The 27,185-nt window shown below is 41.7% G+C and overlaps 1 protein-coding gene across 2 annotated transcripts in view; it reads left to right on the top strand.

Moving 5' to 3' along the window:
* Positions 1 to 27,185, top strand: part of RNF150 (ring finger protein 150) — a 245,496-nt gene that overhangs the window by 2,201 nt on the left and 216,110 nt on the right. The gene's annotated exons all lie outside the window — the stretch shown is intronic.

The following is a 27,185-nucleotide window of genomic DNA, read 5'->3' as shown; positions in this document are numbered from 1 at the left end:
TTACTGGTGCTGGCGCTCGTCACCGCCGACTTGCTCAAGTCGGGTTTCAGCTCTTCGTGGGAGATTGAGTACCGCTCCCCCGCCCCCGCCCCGCGCCGCCCGCTGGGTTGACGCGAGTCATAAATAATACCGAAAATCCTGTGCTCTGCCAAGCTGTCATCCCGAGGAGCTGACAGGCGGGCACGATGGTAAAGAGTAACAATCCTCAAAAAGCCACCAAGAGCATGGTGGCCGTAAAGTTATGCCTGCTTTTGCAGTGTTGCATTATCCTTTGCCCGCTTGGGAGGTTAAATATGCTGAAGGTTTTCTTTATGGCGAGAAGGAGATTTCAGGGTAGAAAGAATAAGCTTTTCGTAATGATCGCAGGGTGCTGGGACGAGAAGTCCTAAAACTCGCTCTTTCTCCGTATGCCTGACGTAACAGTGCTTCCGTGGTAGGAATAACAAAGTCCTCTCCAGGCTTGTCAGCAAAAGCAGCTCGTTTTAGCAGCCTTGCCTCCTTGAGTCCAGGGTTACTTCTTGTTTCTGTGCGTCCGGAGAACCTTGCTCTCCTTCACCAGAGGGGTTGCTGGGTTTGAGGCTGTGGCATCCGGCAGGAGAAGAAGGGAGTGGAAGTGACAGATGCATTTTCTGACTGGAGTCACCGAATCAAAACATTACCAAAATCTGGCTTTTAAAGAAAATAAACAGTTAATGCTACTGAAATGGAGTACCCAGCTTTGGCCACATGGGGGGTTGTGCATTCTCTGGGGACAAGTTTTCATTCCCAGAGCTCATGTCACCTATTAGGGGAATGTGCAGTGGGTTTGCCTTTGGTAGTCAACACCAGCTGTTTCAGACAAGGAACTTGTCAACCCTAATGCAAACAGGTGGAGTGGGGACAGGTCAGTGCTTCTAACACAGGGGCCAAAGATAATGCAGTGCACTAATTCATGAAGAGGAGGAAGGGACAGTTAACTTCTTGGAAAGGTTAGGATAGAGCACTGAGGAACATTTGGTATACTTTCTTGAGCTCAACAGTTTTGTAAGTGAAAAGACTGTGCTCTGACCTTGAGTCATAAGAGCACTACTTAAACTTTATGACAGTCAAGGATTTGAAGGACTATGGAAAGAGCTTTTTAAGTCATGTAAAGTACCTTTAAGAGCGTATTTAATATATAAACCTCGGTGGGGGGAGTGTGAAGGAGCGTTTTTGTTGTTGTTGTTCTTTCAACTCCCAGAAGATTGTTAGCTGACTTTGCAGGATCCTTTAAATGTTTCTTTTTGCATATGCATGAAATCGAACTCTGCAGCTTCGAGCACAAAGTTAAGAGGCATCATTTGTTCCTGTCTAAAAAGAACTGCCAACACATTGGGTCAATTAATGGCTCGCCTGTTTTTAAAGGAAGCCATAAGCTGATTTGCCACACAAATAATGCTTGATTAAGATGTAGTGAGAATAAATAAAGGGCTTGGTAATAGTTTGAAAGTCAGACTAAAACAATGTCAAGGAAATTCTCTACTATCTAACTGTTCTGTTTCCAAAAATGTGTTAACGTTGTATCTGCTAATAGCCATGAGGATTCCATATTATCATTTGATGTATTGCCACATTAGGAGACTGGATTCACTTTAGTCAGAGATTGCATTGATTTCTGCTAAAGTCTCATTATAAGGAGATCCATGACAGTGTGGCTTGGCGAACCTTTCACTTTTAACTTTTTCTACCTGAATGTGAACCAGTGCCAGCACTGGTCTGGCTATCGGTATATTACACTTAGCTCTAGAATGTGAAGGCTTTACTTTTTCTAGTTGAATTTAGAATTCTGACTCAAATTTATCTTAGGAAATGGTGTACATTTTAGATGCTAATCAAATATTCTTATTTTGTGAACATGGGATGCAGTATACCAGAGGATCCTTACACTTGTGAACTTTTTACTTCAGTCTCCAAAAAGTGAACATCAGCCTTTGCATTTTTTAAAAATCTCACCTCTCCTCTAGATCCTTTGTTTTCAGCACGGATAGCTTTCAGGTGAGGAGAAAGTCTGAATTTAGTGTTATGCAACCCACTGTGTAATATCTATGCATTTGCAGTGATGTGACCCCAACACACCCACTATCTTGAAATTCAGTTAAATAGAAATCATTTCACCTTCCCCTTTCCATAGAGCCTTTCTTACTGATTTTTCCTTTCCCGCTTATGATTTTGGGTTTCTGACACTTCTGCAATTATGGTTTCTCTTTCACAAAGACACAGATTATCCTGGGATAGACTAGTAGCTTTAGTTTGTAACCAGTTCTTTTAAATCTCTTTAAAAATATGACCACATTGAGAGAGAGTTCACATAGCATACAGTTCACTCATTTAAAGTATACAGTTTAATGGCTTTTCCTCTGCCAACAGAGTTGAGGACCCTCACCACTGATTCCAGTAAGAAACCCTGTGTCCATTAATAGTTACTCTTCATTACTCTCCAATATACCAGCCCTAGTTAACCACTAATCTCTTTTCTGTCTCTGTTTGCCTATTCTGGACATTTCATATGGATGGAATCAAGTAATATGTGTTCTTCTGTGACTGGCCTCTTTCACCAGCATAATGTTTTCAAGGTCTGTCAATGCTGTAGCATGTCTCAGTACTACATTCCTTTTTGTTACCAAATAATATTTCCTTCTATGTATATACCGCATTTTCAAAATTCATCAATTAATGGACACTTAGGTTCTTTCCACTTTTTTGTTATTATGCATAATGCTGCTGTGAACATTCATGTACAAGTTTGTATGTGGACATTTCTTTTGGGTACACAGCCAGGTGTGAAATTTCTGGGTCATATGGCAACTGTATGGCTTAACCTTTTGAGGAACTGCGTGATTGATTTCCAAAGAAACACACCATTTCACAGTTCCGCCAGCAGTGTAGGAGCTTTCCAATTTCTCCACATCCTCATCAACACTTGTTGTTATCTATCTTTGATTTTGGCCTTCCCAGTGGTTGTGAAGTGGTGTCTTCATTGCCGCTTTTGTTTGCGTTTCCCTGATGACTAACAGTTACTTTTTAACATAATCTTAATTCTTCCTCTGCTTTTCCTTTTTCTCCTTTTTCCCTTGCTCGTGGTTATTTGTTTTTTCAGCTCAAACACGTTTTGTCTTAAAGAAGAAAGGAGATTAATAGAGAAAAGAGATCTACCTCTTCCAATTATGAAGGAAAAATAAAGCCCATGGACCAGAGACTTTATATGTCCCCTCTAAAAGGACGTGAGGAACTGCATCTTTCGTGCTTTAGAGAGCTTCTTGCCAGGTTGGCTTTGTGAAAGAGCAACAGGAGGGCTTGAGTAAAAAGCTATGTAGAAATCCAGCCTCCACCTGAGAGCCCCAGAAGTACACTTCCAGGTACAGGTAAAAGCAGCGAGATCCAAACGATCTCCTTGGAGCTGGTCAGATGCCTGTGAACCGTGAAGTATACTCTGAGGGAAGTGATATCAGCCATTTCTAGAGGCACTTTTGGGAAGTGGTAAGTTAGGAGTTAAGCCTCTCGCCAGCCCCTTGAGTTAGTCCTGCTTCTGCTACTTCCTCACTGTGGATCTTTGAGCAAGTTAGCCTCTCAGGACCTCAGTTTCCTCTTTTGTGAAATGGGGGAGCCTCAGTTGGTTGGTACGAGAATTAAATGAGTTCACACATGTACGGTGCTTGCGTCTGTAGCTGGCACCTGGCCGTCAGTACACGCTAATCCTTACAGGCGTCGTGCACAGTGGCACACAGGAGCTACTGCCTGAATCACCAGACCCCGGGCGCTCACTGAGTCTCTGGCAGCCTTAGGAAAGGGCTCTGTATTAACCCTCTCCTGCTTTGGACACCAGAGCCATCGTGCCAATTTCTCTTCATGGTGTCTGTGATTCGAGACAGGGTGTCCCAGCTCCCTCTGATGGCTGGTGAATATTTTGAGGATTCTCCTGTGGCATTTGTGCTTTCTCTTGGGTTAAATTGCAATCTCATCAGAGCAATACGAGATATATCTATATATGGTTTACATATATTTATATGATAAACATGGTAGATCTGTAAGTATGTGGAGTTGGTTAAGTGTCTGAGTTGTGATGTTGAAGAAATGATGCATTTTCTTTTTTCCTTTTTTGAAGAGTGTGATTGCTGGCTTTTCGTCTCTCACTAGTACATAAAGGGAAAGGAGGAAACTAAACATCTAGGAAGAACTTTTGAGAGACTGGATTCCTAATAGTAACTTAGAGATGGAGCGAGGGAGGAGATGTTTGCAGTAACTATTCAGAAAATAATCTCAGCCCTTGGCGAGGAGGAACCCAAGATGGAGTATATCTCATGTATTCTAGGACCTTCTCCAATGTTGGAGGAGAAAACATAGGAGATGTACTGAGGCTCTTTCCTGTGTAAGTGGGTGCTAAGATTTTAATTCATGGGTTCATGCTACATTTACTTTAACTGATGAAGTCCACCTTTGCCTTAACCTCTGTAAAGGAACTAGCTGCTAGAATTTTGTGTTTTTCAGGACGCATATTTTTTAGAGTATTTGTGTGCAGTTTTGTTTTACATTTTCCTCTAAGTAATATATTTACCTCTCTTCAGCATATGGCTGCCCTCTGCCTGTGTGGTGCTTACTCTGTGTCAGGCATGTTGTAAGCGCTTTGTGTATTAGGTCATTTAATTCTCACGATAACACTGAGCGGTAGGTACTGTTATTGGCGCTGTCCGGGAAACTGAGGCTTAGACAGGGGAAGTGACTTGGTCATGCCGGTAGTAAGTGATGGAACCAGGCTTGCAAACCTGAGCAATGTCTCCTGAGTCTCTGCTTGTAGCCGCTGCTTCACGTACTTTCTCAACTTGAGAGGATACTATACAGACTAGCTGTGGACAGTGGTGACTTCATAATGGAGACAGGAAGTGATCTAAAGCTGATGCCCATTTCAGAATACTCTAGCACATCTATCAACCAAATGCACTTTGGTTGAAGGGCTTTTTTCTTCCTTCATAACTGGAAGTGGTAGAGCGCTCTTCTCTATTAATCTCCTTTCTTCTTTAAGACAAAACATGTTTAAAGCTGAAAAAACAAGCCTTGCAGACTGCATTTTTGCGACAGGAGAGATGGGACCTTATGTTTGGGGCTGCTCTCCTCCAGACTGACCTCTGATTAACCATTTGGCTTTGGTCCGTCCCTTTCTATTCTGGACCTCAGTTTCTTACTTATAAAATGAAAGGTCTGAATTAGTTGAGCTCTAAGAGCTGCTTGAACTCCACAATTTATTCCTTATATATTCAAAACCCAGGATATTTTTTTTTACTGAAATTCAAATTTCTGGCTTCTGATGAGAAAATCTGACGACAGGGGCCCATGTCCCTGCAGAGCAGTGGCTGGCGGTTTAGGTGAACAGCGTGCCCATTACCTGGCCCAAAGCCCCTTCACTACTTATGGCCTGGCTCTCGGCCAGCTCTGCTCCTATGTGCCCCTGGCCTCAACCCTGAGGCTTGTGTATTTGGAACCTCAGCTTTATGGAGTCAAACTAGGGTTAGTGAGGAGAAGTTATAGAAAGCAGACTTGCTTTAGTAAAGGGAGAAAAACTCATAAAGTTAGAACTGTTGAGAGATGGAAGAGGTTTTCTTGGGAGGTGAAGCTTTCTCTTGCATTCAGATGGAAACCGATCACAGGATTTATGCCCAGAATTCTGATGGGTGATGACGGAAGGGTCTTCCCAAGCCTGAGAGCTTGTGATTTTCTATCGTTTAGATATTTAAGAAACACTTCTTAACAACAGCCTCGGTTTCCATTCCATTTCCCTCTTAAGATACATATAGAAAACTTATTTATGCTTGGTCTTAATCTCCCAGGCCTAAACAATCTCACCCGCCTCACTTAGTATTTGTTTATTTATTTGGTGCTAAACTGTACCTCTTCACCTGGCTCTCTACTGGCAGGCAGATATCTAATAGCCAAGAACTCCAGACTCTTGTCATTAAAGGCATAATTCAACATCAGTGTTAAATAACGTTATTGGCAATGTAAGTCCGTATGGTCTGGGGACTTCCCTGGTGGCGCAGTGGTTAAGAATCCGCCTGCCAATGCAGGGGACACGGGTTCAAGCCCTGGTCCAGGAAGATCCCACATGCCGCAGAGCAACGAAGCCCGTGCACCACAACTACTGAGCCTGCGCTCTAGAGCCCGCGAGCCACAACTACTGAAGTCCGTGTGCCTAGAGCCCGTGCTCTGCAACAAGAGAAGCCACCACAATGAGAAGCCCGCGCACCACAACAAAGAGTAGCCCCCACTCGCTGCAACTAGAGAAAGCCCGCGCACAGCAATGAAGATCTAATGCAGCCAAAAAAAAAAAAACAAGATACTGTATGGTTTGTTTCCCCATTTCAGATCATAGAAATACATGTCTGGGGATTTGGAAGGAATCCTACCTTTATCTTCTAATCTTTAGTAAGAATCCCATCCTCATCTCTCTTGATGCCTCTGTTCTTAAAAATCCCCTGGCTTCTCAAAAAGGAAGGAATTTTATGACCATGAAATCAGGAAAGATTCAAAAAGAACACAGGACTCTATAACTTATTCTTTTAGTTTTTTAGAAAGGACTGATTATGTTTCCAATGCAATATTAATTTATTTAGAAACCAGTCTCAACTTTTTAAAAGAAGACCTTGACCATTATTGTTGCATTTTTGGACATGAAACTTGGTATATAAAGAACTTAATATTTTATTAGCTCCTGAAAGTCTTCAGTTTATCCCCAGAAGAGATACTTCATTTTGTATATACTCAAAGGAGGACCTTCACTTATTACTGAGTGACTGAAGTGATGCTGAAATTCTGTGTATTTGATCATGTGAATTGAGAGATGCTTAATTTGAGTTAACCTGAATAGGATTTGACTTTCGTTTTATCTCAGCTCTGAAGGATTTTGTGGTAATATAAAACCCAGAGAAATAAGGCTGCCTTGTGCTGTGTGATTGTTCTTCTACAAAGCTGTAATTATGGTGGTTCTATTAAATTGAAACCTTGTCTATAGGTATACTATAATCTTTTATTTTAAACTTTGAGGGGTTAATCACTTGGCAGTTTAACTTGTGATGGGATAGATGTGCTTTATAGATTGAAGTAAAAATATTAATGACTAGTATTAGATCTAGTTCTTTTATTTTTCTCTATGAGAGGAAAATTTTCTTTTACTGCTTCAAAAGCATTGGTTATAAATTGGTTTCTACAAGTATCATGCTTTTTTAAAAATCTCGTCTATTCCATGAAATAGCAGTATTTAGAAAATCTGTTTTGGTAGAAATAAGCATCATTTGTCATAAAATTAAAGGTTATGTATCAGATTATTAGGCTTTTCCATATTCATTGTATGGACATATATTTCATGATATAGATTTGAAAAAAGAAAGTATTTTTGCATTAAATATATGGCTTATTCATGTTCTTTCCAGCCAGAGATATATAAAGAGCTCATATATTAGGCAAGATCCAGGAAATGTCTTCTTTCTTAACCAGTTCAGCCTCTTATCTCCCCATCATAAATGTTTTTTTACACACACAGTCCATGTAAGCACTATTGAAAAGGCAAACATTTGAGGTTTTCCAGAGGTATTGTCAGTGAACCTATACAAATGCCTTTTTTTACCCATAAGTATTTATTTTCCCTGGTCCCCATTTTCAACAGAAGATGTTCACCTGGCCATTCTGTAACCATGAACTGACTACACCTACAGGTAGTTCCAAATGACCCAAAGAATAGCAGAAGAGAAAAGATGTTTTCCCCTTTACTTATCAAGGTGTTTTCTCCTTTATTTTCCAAGGTGCCTGGAATGTTCTTTCTCCCAGATACGAAGGACTGTGCCTCTCTAAGGTCACTTCTCGGTGACCTCATCACTCAGGCACTCCTAGTTACGCTATTTGGATAGCAGCATGCCTCCCCCTTCCCATCCCCAGCACACCCTGCCCCTCTCCCTGCTTCATTTTACTTATCCTTAGCATGTGTCCTCCCACCAGAATGTAAGGGCTACAAGAAGCAAGGCTTTTAGACAGTTTTTGTTCATGGTAAAGTTCCCAAAGACTAGAATGGTCCCTGGTGGAAATGGAAAGCGCTCAGTAAATCTTAAGATCTGTTAAATAAGACTGGAAAGATGGACTACATTAACATGTTAGTCTCTAATTTCATGACAAAAATATTTTATGACACTAAAAGTTTTTTTCTTAGCTTTTGACTTATATAAATGAGGTCAGGGAGATTCTAATTTGAGTCTCCTGTTAAAATAATTGAGTCATTGTGTAGAATATGACATGAAGTGGGAGCCTGGTTCATGCCCTGCAACTCAGGAGAAAAAAGACATACCAGTAACAAGCAGAAGTTACAGGGTATCCAGAAATTTTGTAACCAAATACAATTCTGTGCATATGTTTATTGTCCTGTAGCTTTAATACATATGTGTATATGTGAGCATATATTTTTAAATGAAAGACATATGCCTTATAGAAAATTTTGAAAATATGGGACATTTTTTTTTTTTAAATATAGGTATTTTTTTTTTAATAAATTTTATTTTTATTTATTTATTTATTTATTTATGGCTGTGTTGGGTCCTCGTTTCTGTGCGAGGGCTTCCTCCAGTTGCGGCAAGTGGGGGCCACTCTTCATCGCGGTGCGCGGGCCTCTCACTATCGCGGCCTCTCTTGTTGCGGAGCACAGGCTCCAGACGCGCAGGCTCAGTAATTGTGGCTCACGGGCCCAGTTGCTCCGTGGCATGTGGGATCTTCCCGGACCAGGGCTCGAACCCGTGTCCCCTGCATTGGCAGGCAGATTCTCAACCGCTGCGCCACCAGGGAAGCCAATATGGGACATTTAAAAAGGGAGGAAGGTAACCTCAATAACTCAACCACTCACCCACTCAACTCTAGTGTTTTTTCATTCTGTGGTTACATATTTACTTTTACCAAACTGGGAATATATTGCGTAGGTTTTTGTAGCTTTTTAAAATTTAAAGGCGCATGTTGGAACTTCCTCGATATTTCTGTGATGTTTCTAATTTCCCCCTACATATACACAGCGCTGCTGTAAATGTCTGTATGTGCCTAAAAATCGGTGCATATCCATGATTACTTTCTTAGATCAAGTTCCTGAATATGGCACTAGTAAGTCAAAAGCTATTCATGTGTAGCTATAGAGCAGGGTTTTTTTGTTTTGTTTTGTTTTGTTTTTTAAACCCATTTAGTGATGTCTTCAGTTATACGCTCACTCCCTAGTATGGCTGTCCTTTGAAGAAGAAAGAATATCTGTCAGCTGATGGTGCTGTTGCAGGGTCCTGGCACAGCTTTCTGCATCACTTTGCTCCAAGCTAGATTGGTCTGGCAGCCGGGGCAGGACACAGAAGGTGGAGAATCAAAAGAGGAAAAAAGCCTCCGTGATAGAATCATCAGGATTGCAATTGGTGAAACCCCCGCTGTTCCCTTCGATTCTTCTGTGTCTTGGGGATGTTCAGTGCAAATTGAACAGGGAATTAGGAAACTTGGGTTTCAGTTGTGGTTCTGCCTCAAATTGGCTTTACCGTTGGCAAGTCACTTCCCCCCTCTGGGTCTCTTTCATTTGGTTTTCTTTCCTTTCAAAATGATAAGCAGGAGGCTCCTGGAGGGGAACTCGGTTTAGATCAGTGCTTCTCCATCCTGGTCGCACATGAGGATCATCTGGGGAGCTTAAAAATTACAGACTCCCAGGTCCCACCTGCAGAGATTCTGATTTGTCCGGTGGTGGGAGGGCACTCTCCAGACGATTCTGATGTGCTGCCGGGACTGACGGCCACCACACTGGGTGAATCCAGAGTCTTCCTGTGGTTCTTCTATCCCGTGGTTCTTTAGTTATCTAAGAAATAGTACTTTTTCCTTTGACGATATCAAAATCCTACATGAAAAGAAAGATGTTTAAAATGTGTTAATTGTAACGATTAAAACTGATAGTATGTGCAGTTAAGTATTACCTCAAGACATGAAGTACTGACTCGCTAATAATCACCAGATTTTGGAGGCCAGCACGAAGACAAACAAATGGCAAACACAGCAAGTGGAGGAAAGCACACAAACTTCTGTGAGACAGTCAAAGAGTACAATAATGAGTCAGAAATGACTAGACATTTTAATTACATTTAATTTGTTGGGTAAAATTTGCACTGATAGGCTAAATGCTCGTTATCTTGATTGTAGGCCTCTGGCAGAAGAGGTAGCAATACCATGGTATTTCTCCCAAGTAGGGAGGACCCCATTTTGCTCATCAAGGTTGTCATTACCCAGTTTGGGGGGCAGTAAAGGGTGGTGGTGAAAAAGGTGATGCTGGTACCCAATTGTCCTGAGTCAATTGCCAGGGAAACATAAAGCAACGTGGGGCTCAAGATAGAAGTTTGACATCATTGAGTTGGTAAGTGAGATTCCACCATTCTAGAATGTGAGCACAGTGGTAAAGGAGCTGCCAAAACTAGGGTCGTGCTGGGCAGAGAGGGCCCGGGAGCTCAGGAACCATGTGATTAACCTAAGCCTCCACCTGTGAAATGAGCCTCATGGGTCCCTATCAGAGCTGTCATGAGCTCTTACACTACATGATGCAGCAAAGGGGCAGCTCTGAGCATCGAATATATGTCCACTCTAATCATTGTCAGAAGAAACATATTCAGAATTGGACTACATCTTACCAGCTTTATTTATTTATTTATTTTTTAAATAAGTTCATTTATTTATTTATTTTTGGCTGCATTGGGTCTTCGCCGCTGTGCGCGGGCTCCTCATTGTGGTGGCTTCTCTTGTTGCGGAGCACGGGCTTCAGTAGTTGTGGCACGCGAGCTCAGTTGCTCCGCGGCACGTGGGATCTTCCTGGACCAGGGCTCGAACCCATGTCCCCTGCATTGGCAGGCGAATTCCCAACCACTGCACCACCAGGGAAGCCCTTACCAGCTTTATTATCACCCACTGAGTCCCGGCCATCATCATCTCTGCCCGGACTGCTGCTGTAACCTCCATCCGCTGTCCAGCGCCCATTCCTGCCCCTGCAATCTGTTCCCCGTATAGCAGATAGAACGAACTTAAAAAAAAAAAAATCAAAGGACATCGCTCCTCTGCTTACATCTTCCAGGGGCTTCTCATCATACTTTGGACCGAGTCAGAGTTCTTGCTGTAGCCCCCAGGGTGTGACCTGATTTGGCCCCTGCATTCTGTCCACCTCTTTTCCAACCATACTTCCTCTCACCCTCCTACAGACCCTCTTTTCTCCTTGCTGGTCCTCCAATACACCAAACTTGCTGCCACCTCAGGCCCTTTGGAACCCTCTTCCCCCAAACTTTTCGGATAGAATTATTATTCACACAGCAGATATCTCTTTATGCATCTGAAATATGTGAGAATGACTCCCAAACAAGACTATCTGGTAGACATTTATCTACTTCTCCCTTATTTAACCAACTCATTTTGAAAATTCAGCTTGCTTCTATGCCTCCTGTACCCTGAGGAAAGTATCTTCCAACAAAAGGTAATTATAAAAGCATGAGGTTTTATTACTTTTGTGAACAGGGAGAGTTACCAGGCACCACCCTCAATTTTTGCAGATTTCCCTCAGATACTCCCCTGGCTCACGCCTCCATAGCGCTGCTGACTCTTCTCAGTCACCCCTTCGTCAGCGTTTTCCCTGGCCACGTTAAAAACGTCATCTGCTACTTACCCTCTCTTCCCTTACCCTCCCTTATTTTTCTTCATGCTATCACTACTTGAAATTGTTATATTACATCTTTCATTAATTTACTTCTTTACTGTCTGTCACCCCTATGAAAATGTAAGCTCCACAAGGACAAGGTTCTTGTCTTGTCAACAGCTGTATTCTGAGAGCCTGGCACTCGGTAAATATCTATTGAAAGTATGAATGGATTAGTGAATGATAGAACATGAACCCATCCGCAGTTGTCAGGTGCATCACTCACTTGAGGGATGGAGTAATGACTTCATATTCCATACTTTTTATTTGCCTTATGTTGAAGGCAAGATTTAATTCGAGGGATTACAAACTTCATTTCTTCTCCTGTGCACAGCAGAGCGATTCTTGCTGGGCCTGTGCTGAGGGATTCATCTACTTTCTAAGCCAAACTTGACCCTTGATAGTCATTATGTCCTGAGATCTTTTCCTGTTCTCCTACCGGTGTTTCTGAGACCTAGTTGCCTACTCCCCCAAGACCTACAAGCAAGTGCTTCTCTGTTCTGAGGAGTTTTGCTTTGGAGGTTCTGCAAGGGGACTTTTTACAGATAATAGAATAGAAATGTCCTTTGGAGTCAGCTGCTATCAAACACAGAAAGAAATCTGAAAGAAGTAGCTGGACATACATAGTGCTGCCTGATGTTTTTAGGGAGACGGGCATCTGGTAGACCTGATACTCCAAGGGGACCCAAGTGTTACTTTAGAAGGAAATCTTAGAGGTTGATCGTAAACCTTACCTGTATGGTTTAAGATGAATCTGTCTCTGTAAATAGCAAATGACCAGTGAGATATGCCAAATTGTGACCTTTTGGGCAATGAGAGAACTGTAAGAGAAAGCTCAAGTTTTCTGTGAAGTCAGAATAAGAGGCATTGGTTACAACAGTTGTTTGTTAAAGCAGTTGATGTTTGCTCTGGAATGAATTTAATCTCTTGTATACTTGCATGCCTTTACTTTTTAGCCCTGAAGAAGTACATGCATAGAGAGTTTGAAGCAATTAGGTGATATTATCCTTATCAGTTTGAGCTTATTTCTATGGAAAGTACCTCTACTGTATCATTACTTTGTTCTTTCTTCCTTTCCTAAATGCATTTATTATATGAAATGGATTCCACTTCACTGAGATTAATTCCTTACCTCGCTGTCCCTCCTGCTAGACTGTGAGCTTCCTGAGGGAGGGCGCTGTCCACATCCAGCCCCTTACACTGGGAACTAGCACCAGTGTCTTGAATGATTCTCCGTCTGTGGTCATGTTAGCTAATTGCTCTGCTTAATCATGACCATCTGGCTGCCCTTCACTTGGTGGGAGATACCTGGAGTTTAGACCAAATGTTTCAAGGAACTAACGAGCATCTCTAAGGCTCACCTTGCAAACACTAGACCCGTGCAGGAGAGGTCAGTGTTCCTCTCAAACAGGGCCATGCTCAGAAAAGTCATGCAGTGATGCTTTATTACAATCCAAGGTCTGCAGATTAAAAAGTCATTAGACTCTTCTATCTTCTTGACCTCTGGGACTATCTTGAAAAGCCGTTCACCTAATTAAAACTCGATCCTTTAAAATTAGAAAGTCTTACTCTCTTTGGTAAAACTAAATGAGTCGTAATTTGGCTTACTGCTGTCTGAAGCTAATCAATGTTCTTTTCTACTGAGGTACTATATTAAGTAAATCTTAGTGTCTTACTCATAAAAAGACTTTTGTGTTTCATTAACTTAGAGTGTGAAAAATACATTACATCGTAGGTAAGAAGAGAACAAGCCATTTTCTTTAGTGAAGCTAATTAGAACTCATTTTGAACCGGACGTAACCATGAGCTTTTTTAATTTTTATATTTAAAAATAAATAAAATATATTTATATTTTTATATTTGGTCTTTGAAAAGGTGGCACAGAATTACTACAGTACAGTTTGTGTATTCCAGAATAAGTGATATTTTTGGCATTAAAATGAAATTTATGAGTAGGTTAAGATACTGGAACAGCACATGCTGTCACTGGTGTGTTAAAATAATTGTGGTTCATTGACTCATGCAAATATATTCTTCTGTGTTTCCTGTTTGCAGTTTGTCACTTTCACCACCAGAACAATTTAAGTAAGAAAACAGAAAAACAGCTCAAACTTTGGCCCTTGATTGATTTTTGGTAACTGAGATGGGACACATTTTTTAAAGGAGCAGTAATCCCGAAATAGGCCATTACCTTGCCTGGCCTCTTTGGTAACCACCATGTTGCTAAAAAAGATGTGTTTGTCACTTACGTTGACTGACTGGGGCGGGGGGGGGGGGTGGGTGGTGGTCACTGTCACCGAGCATTCATCCCACTGTCCTATGCTTCTGGGTGACTCTCAGCCCAGATTCCTCCCATCTTTTTCAGAGTGGGCATTTCTGGTGAAGCAGATGCACTGCCCTTCTGGAGCCAGCAGCCAGTTTGAATAAGATTATCTCAACACCACGTAGCGAGCCATCTATAAGCATACAGTGTTGGCCATTATTTAACACGCTGCTGGCTGAGAAAACCCCAAGGTATGAGAAAAACCTGAGATCATCCAAAACCTAAGTTGTCAAGGTCACAGGGCAGAAGGATTCAGATGCAATGAATGTGACCTGACCCTTTCCACCTGCCAGTGCCTTGGTGTCTAGCAGCTCAGTGATGGACAAAGTCAGACCATGCCTTGGTGTTCATGAGCTTAGGGCCAGACAGGGGTCCTGACACTAGTTCCCTGGGGACCGGGGCCTGTGGAGCTTTGACAAAAGAGCTCCAAGTGAGATGGCTGGACGCTAGCTGGGGAGCCTTCAGCGGCCACTGTGTGAGGGTCACGTGGCTGTTCTAAGTAGCCACTGAACTCGGTGTCCCCCATGCCCTGTCTTCTCCTTCCATAGGAGACCACTGGGGAAAATTCTCTTTTTGAATAAGCCAGGACATCCTTTCTGCAAGTCACCTCTTCTGGTTCCAGGCCCATATGTTAAATTCATCACCTTGTTCATTAGAGGAACTCAGCAAATCTTTGCTGGATTGAATAAATATTAGAAAGGGGAGAATCAACACTCGTTCTGAACACACAAGGCTCTGGGCACTGCATTAGGTGTCTTTCATACTTCACTCCTTTCATACACCCTCTGAGTTGGGAACCTGCCCAGAGTCACAGATGGACAAAAGCAAAGCTGATATTTTAATCCAGATCTGTATCACTTTCAACTATATTGGGAGGCGTGTAGGATTTCTTTGACTTTCTACTAATTTTTATGTTTCAATGTATTTTTTTAAGAGGGGGGAACAAAAAGAAACTCCTTTAAAGAAAATCTGTCTGAAAACATTGTTTCCCATAAATATTAGGTAACTTATCGTTTACCATTGTTATTAAATTGTATATTTGCAGCAATGCAATTCTTTCATTGCATGAGAAATATTTCTTATGGACATATAAGGTACAGACTGCTGTGGATTTAATTCACAAGTCAAACCTTGTGCTCTGTGGATATGGTAATGTCTTTGGTTATATGAGAGTCCTTGTCTGAATATTTTGGCTTAAAGGTAGTTATAGTTCTCAGACTGACTAATTCCCATTAGTTAAAAATGCTGATGTTCTTAGAGAATTGAGTCAGGTTCCCATCTGCTAATGCTATTGAAGTAAATGGGTCTATGCAAATTTCTACCACTAAATGTTACTTTGAGTTCTATAAATAAATCACTTCCTTGACATTTATCCTACTGTGATTTTTCCTAAATTTGTAATTCCTAGGAATATTTGCAAACCAATAGAAATCCCATTTACCTGAAAGATATTTTAAGGTCAAAATAAAAGGATAACCTTGTGACTGTCACTATGGGAATTTTAAAAATGTGTGCGTATACATGTACATATTGTATATAGTTTAGAATTTTAAGCGGGCTTGGATGATGCCTGATTCACATAATCCCAGAGCAATTTTGCTTGCTCATTAAATTGCTACCCCTTTGATTTTAAATAAGATTTTCTTTAATTGCGTTTGTGATTCTTCATGCTTGGTAATTCATCTATTTTTAGTGTGCCCTTTGGTTGCTTATTTTAACATAAATCCTAGTATTTTCACTTGTACGATTCTTATTAGTAAGTATTCCTTAAAATTCTTTTCTTAACGTACATACACTGTTTTACCATCTGCACAAATCTCCCCAGGCAAGCTGGCCCAGAAGGCCCTTGCAATGTGAACTTATGTCTGCCTGTAGACCAATGGATTTATAATTTTTTCTCTCTGTATTATCAAAATTACCCAGATATTATTTTTTTAATTAACCACAAAACAAAAACAGACTTTTTCTGAAAGATTTTAGAGATCATCAAGTTTAATTATTTTATTTTATTGATTAAAAAGTATGAGTTAGTTATTTTATCAGTGAAAAACACAAAGCCCCAAGAGTTTATGGCCTTACTGGAGACCACACAGCAGGTGATAAGTATGGTTGGGAGGAAAGTTATCTGTGAAAGATTGAAGGACCACTCCCTCTGGATCAGAATTCTCAATCATGGCACTATGGGCATTTTCTGCCCAATAATTCTTTGTTGTCCTGTTGCTATAAATTTATTGAGAATCTTATGAGAATGCATGTAAAGCATATAGTATAGAACCTGGCACATGGTAAATGCTAAAGAGATCATCATTAAATATGACTATTAAATATTGATAATGCACCAGTACATAATTCAAGAACCCCTGTGTAGCTGACAGTGGAGACACATGGTATTTATTGAAATAGAAAACAATATTAAACTAGAAGAAATTTTTTAAGAAAACAGTTAAAAAGCATGCTGGTACCAACAAAGATACGTATGTAAGAATTAACCCAGTTGGAGGAACTATGAAGAAGTCTGTCTATCCCAGTAGTTGTAAGCAAATGTACTTTTCAGGTCTGAAGCAGGCGCCAGCCAAGAGCACTGCAGAGATGGGAGCTATATTTGGAGAGAGTGTTTCACACTGTTCCTCCCTGAATGATAGGCTAAAGAGGGAACTGAAGCAACATCCCCGTGAGAGGAGAGTTTCCAAGATTATCAGAGAGGAGCGAGAGCTGGAGCAAGTTTACACAGCGCGAACCACGCTGATTGTAAGAGACAGCAGCACTGACGTGCTAGGATTTGTCAAAAGACAACCAGAGGGTCTGAAAGAACAAAACTGGAGAACTCTCTGCCTTTGCCTCGGCCCTATGTAATGACATTTTAATGATTCGACAAAAGAAAAAATAGATCTATCTGGCTCCCATTTGAATGGATGAATTAATAGCTAGCTAAAATGGTTTGATTTTTTTTCTAGTTTTCTTGGAAATTCTACTTATATGAGAAGGAGGGTAATATACCATACAGATAAGATCTCTATTTCACGGAGTCCATATGGCGTGGGAGTGTAGTCAGGAAATGATGGACCTCAGGACCACTTGCGTGTATCATCGTCACCCAAGCATCATTAAGTACAAAAGGAAACCAGTGTTTGTCAAGAATTCACTGTGGGTCAGGCATTGTACTTAGCCTGTCACGTCATTATTTAGATCGGCCGCATGGGTTAGTGGTTAGAGCCAGACTAAAACCAGACCACCCAGACTCACATCCCAGCTCTGCCTCATAATAGCTTTGCTACGTGGGACAAGTTAACCAACCTCCCTGTTTCAGTTTTCTTGTATGTAAAAATGGGAATAATAGGACCTATTTCATGGGGCTCTTGAGAGAATTAATGGGATAATATATGTAAAGTATTTATACATATAATAAGTGCTATAAAAGGCATTTTATAATTAGCATTTTATAATTTTATGATGCTAATAAGAAAGCAAAGTAATACATGGTGCTAGGATTCACACCTATTTTAATCAAAAGCCTATGCTTTTTTTTTTCTGTAATATAGTGAGTGCTTCTACATGCTAATACTTAATGTGATCTATACAGCATAATGATATTAAATTGAAGTCACCCTTGATTTCTAGGAACACTAAATGCTAAGATATGTAAAGTACCTGTTTTTCATTACTTATATTCATCCCTAATTTAGGCATTGGCTATAGAATCTCTTAACCTTTGATATATATAGGTGAAAGAATAGACATGAAAAGATTATACTCTTGGATTATACTTAATATATTTCTCTGTATTTGAAATACAGAGAAATAGTACTTCCCTCAACTTGATTTCATTTATTCTCGTAATAGTACTTCATAGATAGAAAAGATACTATTATCTCAGCCTACAGATGAAGCTCAAAGTTTGAGTCCTAGCCAAGGTAGGACTGAAATTCACATCTTCTCTTAATTCAAGAGTGTTTTTCACTGTGTTTACATATTTACTTAGCAGTTGTTAATTGAGCACCTACTATGCACAGGTGTATTAAATCCTGGCTATACAAAGAGCAAGGTACCTTTCTTTTTTTTTTTTCCTAAAACAGGTTACCATCTAGCAGACAAGAAGGGCCCTTGTGTGATAGGGTCCATGTGTGATATTATTAGTGTGAACAAAGTGCTATAGGAACACCCAGGAATGATTAAGTGGGCCTGAAGATCTGAAGAAGCCTTTTTAGAGGAGATGGCATTTTAAAGTAATCAGAGTTGTGAGAAAAGTAGAAGATGGGAACACTGCAAGAAGAGGAAACCATTTATTTGATTGTTGAGAGAAGGTGAGTGGGCCTGAGTGACAAGCAGATGGGTTGTATGGTGAGACGAGACCAAAAAATATTAGTTTGAGATGGGAAGGATACTAGGTTGTTGGACATTTTCCTGTAGGTGATAGGAAACCATGAGAGGTTTTTAAGCAAATATTGTCAGAGCTCTCTTTGAGAAGATCATCATCCTAACTCTGATGAGGAATGTATATAGGAGACATTGGCTTTAGAGAATGTAATTATGAGGCTGATAACAATAGTCTGGAGATTTCAGAAACAATTTTGAGAAACTGATGTCTGAATGAGGGTGGACTCAAAAATGACAGTTTTGGATGGGTGAATGATGAATGACATTATGAAAAAGAATACAAGAAAAAGAAGAGGTTTGGAAGGAAAGTGTGGATTCAGTTGGGCATGTTGTGTTTGAGATCATCGAGGCTGGACACATAGATATTGGCGCCGCTAATATAGCCCTGAGGGTTGAAACTGTGAGGATGGATGGAACCAACACTGGAGGAGGTGTAAGGTGAGGATACAGAACAGAGGGTGATGGTGGGAGGGCAGCATTTGGGGGAACAGTAGTGGAAAGGCGCTTTTTGGTTAGAAGAAAGCCAAAATAAAAACTATGGAAACCTAAGAATGAGAGAATTTCTGTCAAGAGGTACATAATGCCACTTGTTGCCAAGAGGTCAAAAGGCTGAGGCTATGGGATTTGATGTGTGATGATGCACTTGAACTTGACGTCAGAAATCCCATCCAGTTAACATGCTGGGCCTTAATTTGGGAGTTTGCTCTAGATTCACTCAAGGGCAAATAATAACTTTAGGTAAATTGGCCAATCTGAAGAAATCCTTTAATTTACAAAACCATTACCAGAAGCTTTTTCCTGCATATGGGTGTGAATTTGGTACTGCCATTTCTAATCCTGGAACTTCAATCTCTGGAAAGAAATTTGTTAATGGTTGGATTGTATAGAATATATAGAATTCAGAAGACTCTAAATTTAACTTCTAAACAGTAGGCGTACAGGGTTGGGATTATACAAATGAGGGCAGTGCATAGTCATCATATTAGCATTTGGATTCCAAATCACGATGGGGATAAATGATGTCTGGAGTAAAGAAGCGTAGGTGTGTGTGTGTGTGTGTGTGTGTGTGTGTGTGTGTGTGAAAGAGAAAGAGAGAGAGAGAAAATAGATCACTATGATAGTGCTGGCAGTGCCTAGGTTTGTATTTTGGTCTTACTGGAATGATTTCAACTTAGATATCCTTTCCAAACTTACAGACTCATACTTTAGAATCTTCATCATTTGAATGATCATCGTTCATGCCATTGCAAATACTGGCATTTCAGCAACAATTACTTTTTTTTTTTTTTTTTTTGCACAAAAAGTTTGACAATTTGGGCTCTTCTTGTGTGTGCAACCAATTTGGATTTGGGACATTGAATAGAATCATCAAATTATCGTTGTTATTGTGTGGAGTATCATTTGTTGAAGGCTTCAGAGAGGGGGAAGCAATGTTTTGCCCAAGCTTGAACATACCATTCTTAATGGATAAAGAGATCTAAAGGCAAAATCTAGTCATTGGAACCTTGCAATCTTTTAATTAACTCTTTCCCCCCCCCCCCCCCCCCCCACCCCGCTTTAACAATGGAAACATTTCATAGCTCTCCTTTTTTTTTTTTTTTTTTTAACATTTCATAGCTCTTCTGCTGCCGAGTTGCTACTCAGCTCTGGCTGCCATTAGCTTTGTTGGAGATGATTCAAAACAGATAGAAGACAAAGGTTTCTGCCCTGAGAACTTTGCCGGGTGGTGGTGTTGGTGTGAGCAGTCGGGAAGATGGCTTTTGCGGTGATGCTTGCAGCCCATGTAATAAGGATGAGCATATCCTGTTTTGGATGTTGATTGGTGACCTCTGACCTGAATTGCAGGAGTCTCTGTTCTCTCTGTGCTCCGAGCAGCAGCTGCCAACGTTCTCCACTGGATTCAGAAGTGAGCCAATTAGGTGATGCGCACAGACCAAGAAAACTTGCCCTTCACTCCCTTCCTCCTATGCCCCTCAGCCTCATCACCTCTTGCTTCCCTTAACAATCCCTGATCAGAACAAACACACTGTCTCCATCAAGTATTTCCCTATTGCAGTGTAACCTTGTTAAATTATTACAGGTTTATTCAGAACTGAAGTAAAACACTGCTTTTTCTGCCTGCAATCTTACTGCCTTACCCTTTAATAAAAATTAACTGAATGTTCACAGACCTTTGGAATTTTCTATAAAGGGAATCATTCTAGAACCTAAGGGAAAAGAACTTGATATCTAAAACTTCCACATCAGTGTTTCTGAGCTTTCCTATAAATAGATCAATTTAATTATATTTCCACTTGTCTCATTAACCTTTTATATTCTTTTTCTAGTTCCAGCTTAAAAATAAATTTAGGAGGTTGTATAGCACTCTTAAAAGTGAAACAGAAGGGGAAACTATTACACTTCACTGCACGTAGTATGGGTAGCTATTATTTTGCAAAACTTGTGTTTTATTACGTATCCATGTGTGTGTGTGAAAGGGCACAGTGGATTTAAAAGCCACAGTCTTAGATGATATCCCAGCGATTCACCATGGTTTTTCCTCTACTCTATAAAAATGCCTGCCACGTCCAGCCTTATGAACCTGTGTAATGTCCCCTGTACCCGACAGTCCCAGAGCAGGCTGATACCCGCTGCCGCCAGGAGGTTTGGTAACAGAAGCTCACACAGGAGGGCTTCTAGGTAAAGGAGAGTCTTCCCAACTCGGGAGGCTAGTCTTTCCTGAACTGAAACCAGGAAGCTCTCTAACACTCTCTCTCAATTGTGCAGAGGTGTTTACGGTTTTCATCAGAGGCAGAGGGCTGTGTGTTCATGCTGGAGAAGGGTCTCCAGCAATTTTATCTCTTGTGCATGAGCAAATGGGATCCAGAATCTCTAGAGCAATTGGAGTACCGTCGGTGGAGCCTGGAGTCCAGGAGAAAAGCTCTGTGCTTTCATCTCCAAACCATGAAGGGTGATGGGATGAAGATTATGTCATTGGTGTCTTCATTCTGAAAGTGTCTGAGAAAATGGAAGTGAATGAGCCTATGACAGAGAATCGGGGGACAAGAGGGAAGGGCTCGTGAACTGGAAATCAGGACCCCTGGTCTCTCTCCAAGCTGTGTTTTTAGTCATACCTTGTAAGGAGGCACTGTTGTAACACCAGAACCGCACTCTCATTACCCACGGTTTTTATTTCTACCTTTATTATTCTATTTGCTTAAGACCACTGCTTAGTAAACAGTGTACAGTTCATCACATGGTCTGAGATAAATTTCTCCACCGTGGCTTGGTAAATTCGGAAGTTAAAAGGCCCTTCCTCATGAATTATCCTCAGGTTTACCTGTTGTTGCATCCCCTGGGTTGAAGTCCAGCCGAGCCAGAGAAGCAGGCCTGCTGTAGAGCGGTTTCTGGATCATGTCTGTAAACACTACCACTTAGGTAGGAATTTCCCAACGACGGGGTCCGTGTGACATCACTTCTCCCTGACTAGGAAAACAGCAAGCCTCCAAGTGCTCCCTGCTGTTGTTTGGGAAGGTAGATGGTAGCTACGTGGCTGAGTATCTTGCTGAAAGCTGGAATGTTCATGGCCTTTAGGAACAGAAAGGATCAGGGAGCAGGTATCTGATGTATGAGTTACTGCTTTTCCTTCTGGTTTCTTACGTTCTGTGTCTTTTGGCCATTCTAGGTTTTTTCGAGAAGGGTCAACTAAGCAGTGAAATCCTAACCATTATTTTTTTCTCCTTGTTAACAGTATTGTTATAGTTAACCGTATGGGTAGTGAAATGGCTTGAAGAAAAGACTAAAGTGTGGTTTTGTTTAGACACCTTCTGTGGATATACTTGAAAGCCTATCATGAATAAATCAATGTTCCTTGCATGCATACTGGTGCGGTACCCTCAATCAGATGACTCCCAGGTTACCAGCTGAGACTGAAAAATGTCAAAACGGATCAGGGGGCTTCCCTGGTGGCGCAGTGGTTGAGAACTGCCTGCCAATGCAGGGGACATGGGTTCGAGCCCTGGTCCGGGAAGATCCCACATGCCGTGGAGCCTGTGCACCACAACTACTGAGCCTGCGCTCTAGAGCCCACGGGCCACAACTACTGAAGCCCATGCGCCTAGAGCCCCGTGCTCCACAAGAAGAGAAGCCACCACAATGAGAAGCCCACACAACGCAACTAGAGAAAGCGCATGTGCAGCAACGAAGACCCAACGCAGCGAAAAAAAAAAAAAAAACGGATCAGGTGCAGTAAAATCATGTGCCTGTGTTGACTGTGTGTTGTATTGGATCAGTTTGCAACAGGCAGGTCGTTACTTCATAGTAGATGTACACTACTTGTGACTTTGGGTGTTGTAGAAGAAAAAAAGATTACTCCTTTTCATTAGTGGAAAGATTCCAGAATCCATTCCAGAACTTCATCTCCAATTTGAGATGAAAACCCCTCACCTTGTTCTTCCGAAAGAGAAGAAGGTGTTCATAAATGTAAAGACTAGAACATAATTAGCACACTATGGAGTGATGTGAACTGTATCTGCATAGAGAAGTAAAATCTGGATAGCAACTGGGGACTCCTAGTCCCTTGAGGTCTACGTGATGAAGATTTGAAGCATCATTCTTGGTTCTATAAAAGATTAAATCCTTCTCTGGGATATTTTGAGCTTTCCAGGGACCTTATATTTTCATGGTTATCGTGAGATCTTTACTGATGTCTCTGTTTTCCACCAGGGTGATCCAAACCTAATCAGGTGTCCGACTTTCTCTCTCCCTCCCCCCTCCCTCCCCAAGACAAAGACCCTACTAAACATATCCCTCACCCCCACCACACACACAATCACACTCTTGTTTTAGTGCACAGGATTTTCCTGAAAATCTGAGGGATCACATCACATACCGTACAGTTCAATATTGCCTTTTAGCTATTTAGTTCCTTTTTTTTTTTTTTAATTTTTATTTATTTATTTATTTTTGGCTGTGTTGGGTCTTTGTTTCTGTGCGAGGGCTTTCTCTAGTTGTGGCGAGTGGGGGCCACTCTTCATTGCGGTGCGCGAGCTTCTCACTATTGTGGCTTCTCTTGTTGCGGAGCACAGGCTCCAGACACGCAGGCTCAGTAGTTGTGGCTCACGGGCCCAGTTGCTCCGCGGCATGTGGGATCTTCCCAGACCAGGGCTCGAACCCATGTTCCCTGCATTAGCAGGCAGTCTCCCAACCACTGCGCCACCAGGGAAGCCCAGCTATTTTGTTCTTGAAAGATTTTTTTTAACTTTGGTGATGTACACGAGTGACACACCCTGCTGTTTGCCATCATGTCAGTCATTCCCTGGTACCACCCTATGTTCACACCTGCATCTTTGGTCCCTGATTTTTCCATCTGCTCCCCTGAAATAGATACTGCCTCAGAAGTCAAAATAATCCTTACTAGCCCTCCCACTTTCTCACGTGGTTTCTCAACAGACTTTCCAGGAGCCCCGTCCCCTTATTTTTGGTGTAAGACACACGGTCGGAGTACAGTTCCCACGGTGGCTGGGCAAGAATTTGACCACCGCTCACCGGAAGTTTCTCTGTCTTCAGTTTTCCCCTGGCTCCTCTCCACCCCTCCCCTCCTTTCTTCTAAAGCGGCTGCGCCCGAAGAGTGCATTTCTCTCCTAGTTCGTTGCAGGGCGGTTTCACCTCTTCCCTGGAGCTTTGGAAGCAGTGGATGATCTGCTCCTGACTTCTTTCACCTCCTGCCCCAAGCAAAGACATTTCCCATCTTTAGAGTAATTCCGGTGCCAGCTCTTTGGAAAGTAGTATTTTTTCACCCTTTTACACCAGCAGTAGTAAGTGTGATCATCATACAAAATTATATTAAAACTATAGATAATAAATCTTAGGATTAATTTTCAGGATAACTGTATAAATAGGAGGAAACCTAACGGGATGGGGATAGGAGGAAGGGGAGGAATCCCCCAAAGGCTACCTTTCAGGAAAAGAAACTCCTATGAGAGTTCGGCCATTGCAGAATAGATGTTTTTAAGGTCATGCTAAAAGAACTCCATCCTTGTGATTGTTAAAAAAAAAAACAAAAACAAATAATTTGAAGTGCTTCTAGGACCAGTCTGTGTTGGCTGAGGGGAGTGGGTCAGAAGTCCAATAAAGCTTTTGGAGGTTTCTAACCTTGACTCTCAAGTCAACCCAGTCCTTTTGAAATGAGAAGGAAAACACAGATCAAACTGCCCTCCGTTAATAGAAAAGTGCAACACTCCTGAATCCCTTTTCAACTTAGGGCATCAACACCCGTGTTTTTCATACCGTTGTTATCTGTGCCTTCAAGAGCTCTGAGGATGCAGCATTTCATAAAAGAACTCTGCTTATTCCTCTGGAATTTTTTTTTTCTAAGCCACTGAATTTCTGCTAGATTCAATGTTGGTACTTTCGTAATCTTAAAGAAGGTATCACAATGTTTTCAGACGATAGTCAGCACTTACATCCCTTCCTGGAATGGGCTCCATGTCGTTTTCTGGCTGAGATGTTGCAGGCTGGTGTAGGCAGTTAAGCAGGTCCTGACAGCCAGCTCCCCGACGGGGATCAGAAGGTACCACCAATCGTGAGGGACGTGATTTCAGAGATGTTAGAAGGTGAAAACAGTGCATTGATGAAATGTGGGATTTGCCACTGTAACATACATTATTGCAGTCTTTACATCTGACCGTGGGTATTCTAGAAAATCCTTTGCAGCCTGTATACTTTTAACCTGGAAAATAAACCTCTTAGGCATTTACCCGTACATAGTTATCGTGAATGGACAATTCTTAATAAAGATGTTCATTGTTTTTATCTTTTTCTAAAAATTTATTTATTTTATTTATGGCTGCGTTGGGTCTTCGCTGCTGCAGACAGGCTTCCTCTAGTTGCGGCGAGCAGGGGCTACTCTTCATTGCGGTGCACGGGCTTCTCATTACGGTGGCTTCTCGTTGCGGAGCATGGGCTCTAGGCACGCGGGCTTCAGTAGTTGTGGCTCGCGGGCTCTAGAGCGCAGGCTCAGTAGTTGTGGCGAACGGGCTTAGTTGTTCCGCGGCATGTGGGATCTTCCCGGACCAGGGCTCGAACCCATGTCCCCTGCATTGGCAGGCGGATTCTCGACCACTGCACCACCAGGGAAGCCCTTCATTGTTTTTAAAAGTGAACATTTTGAAATGGCCCAGATGTCCATAGATGGGGAGTTGGTTAAGCAAAGTTGGCTCCATTCCTTCTGCCTGCAGCCATTATGCCAAAGCACTGTTCCAGAATGCGATGAACTTCAGCGAGAATGACGTGTGCAGACACAAGAAGATGTGTGGTGTTTGAAGAGTCAAGATCAAGCTGCAAGACACGTGTATAGTAAATTACCGGCAATGTTTATTTTTGTTTTGAGTTTTTTGTTACATTGATTATGAGAGCTAAAGAACAATGCTGTTTTCCTTTTAGTGTGCCCAAGCCATCAGTAGAAATGGTTTCAGGCTTATTAACATCACATTTGGGGGGGTCCCCACAGATTGTGCAGTATATGTTGTGCTGAATGAAAGGACGGATTAAGGAGCACCCAGAAGCACAGGAAGAGGCCAAATGGAGCAGTTCATGGAGTAGAATGTTACATGTTTATGGGCTTAAGAACTTTTGAGAACCTAATACATCCAAAGCACTGATAGGTGGTGTGAGTTAAAGATTGTTTCACATTTTAACACAATACTTAGAGTTGAGGAAAGTAAGGGAGATGCATTAGTAAGATGCTGTGGCAGTTCCCGAGGAAGGAAACATTCATTCAAGTTTGGGGCTCTGTGGGGACTTAATACAGGAGGTTAGATGGAGATTGGCAAAGTGTTGAGAATGCTGAGCTGTATGAACCGTAGAGAAATCCACTTAGATGAGCCACACGCTTTTTTTTTTTTTTTTAGATAAAGACCAATTTTTTTTTTTTAATTTTATTTATTTATTTTTTGGTTGTGTTGGGTCTTCGTTTCTGTGCGAGGGCTTTCTCCAATTGCGGCGAGCGGGGGCCACTCTTCATCGCGGTGCACGAGCTTCTCACTATCGTGGCCTCTCTTGTTGCGGAGCACAGGCTCCAGACGCGCAGGCGCAGTAGTTGTGGCTCACGGGCCTAGTTGCTCCGCGGCATGTGGGATCTTCCCAGACCAGGGCTCGAACCCGTGTCTCCTGCATTGGCAGGCAGATTCTCAACCACTGCACCACCAGGGAAGCCCGAGCCACACGCTTTTTTAAAGTGTTATTCTTTTGAAAAGTGAACTTAAAGTGTAACACGCATATATAAAAGTTCCCAAATCATAAATGTACTGCTTGATGGATTTTCAAAAAGTGATCACGTGATGATTAAGGGGTGGAAAAAAAAAACCCACTCACTGGTCTCAATAGCCCCCTTCAGGCCTCCTTCCGGTCACTAAACTCCTCCAGGGTAACGACCATCCCAACTTCAAATTCCATAGATTAGTTTTGCCTGTTTTGACTTGATAGAAACAGAATCATACGGAATGTACTCCTTTGTGTCTAGAATCTTTCAATCAACATTGTGAGTTTTATCCATGTTGTTGCTGATAGTTACAATTCCAAACTGTACTTTGGTGTAGACTTAACCTTCTAAAGGCATAAAAGTGTGTTAATTATATTTGTCGTCTCAATATCTGCTATCATATTGGCTCAGAATTGGCGCTAAATAAAGGTCTGTGAAATACATGGATGGTTGGCTGAAAGAAGTTCGTTTTCTTAGCTGCAAAGCAAACAAATGCACTGAGCAAACAGTTTATCAGT

This window comes from Balaenoptera musculus, chromosome 5, assembly GCF_009873245.2.
Source record: "Balaenoptera musculus isolate JJ_BM4_2016_0621 chromosome 5, mBalMus1.pri.v3, whole genome shotgun sequence".
Taxonomy (NCBI): Eukaryota; Metazoa; Chordata; class Mammalia; order Artiodactyla; family Balaenopteridae; genus Balaenoptera; species Balaenoptera musculus.
Note: the sequence above shows the minus strand (reverse complement) of the source record. Positions and strands in the feature narration are given on the sequence as shown.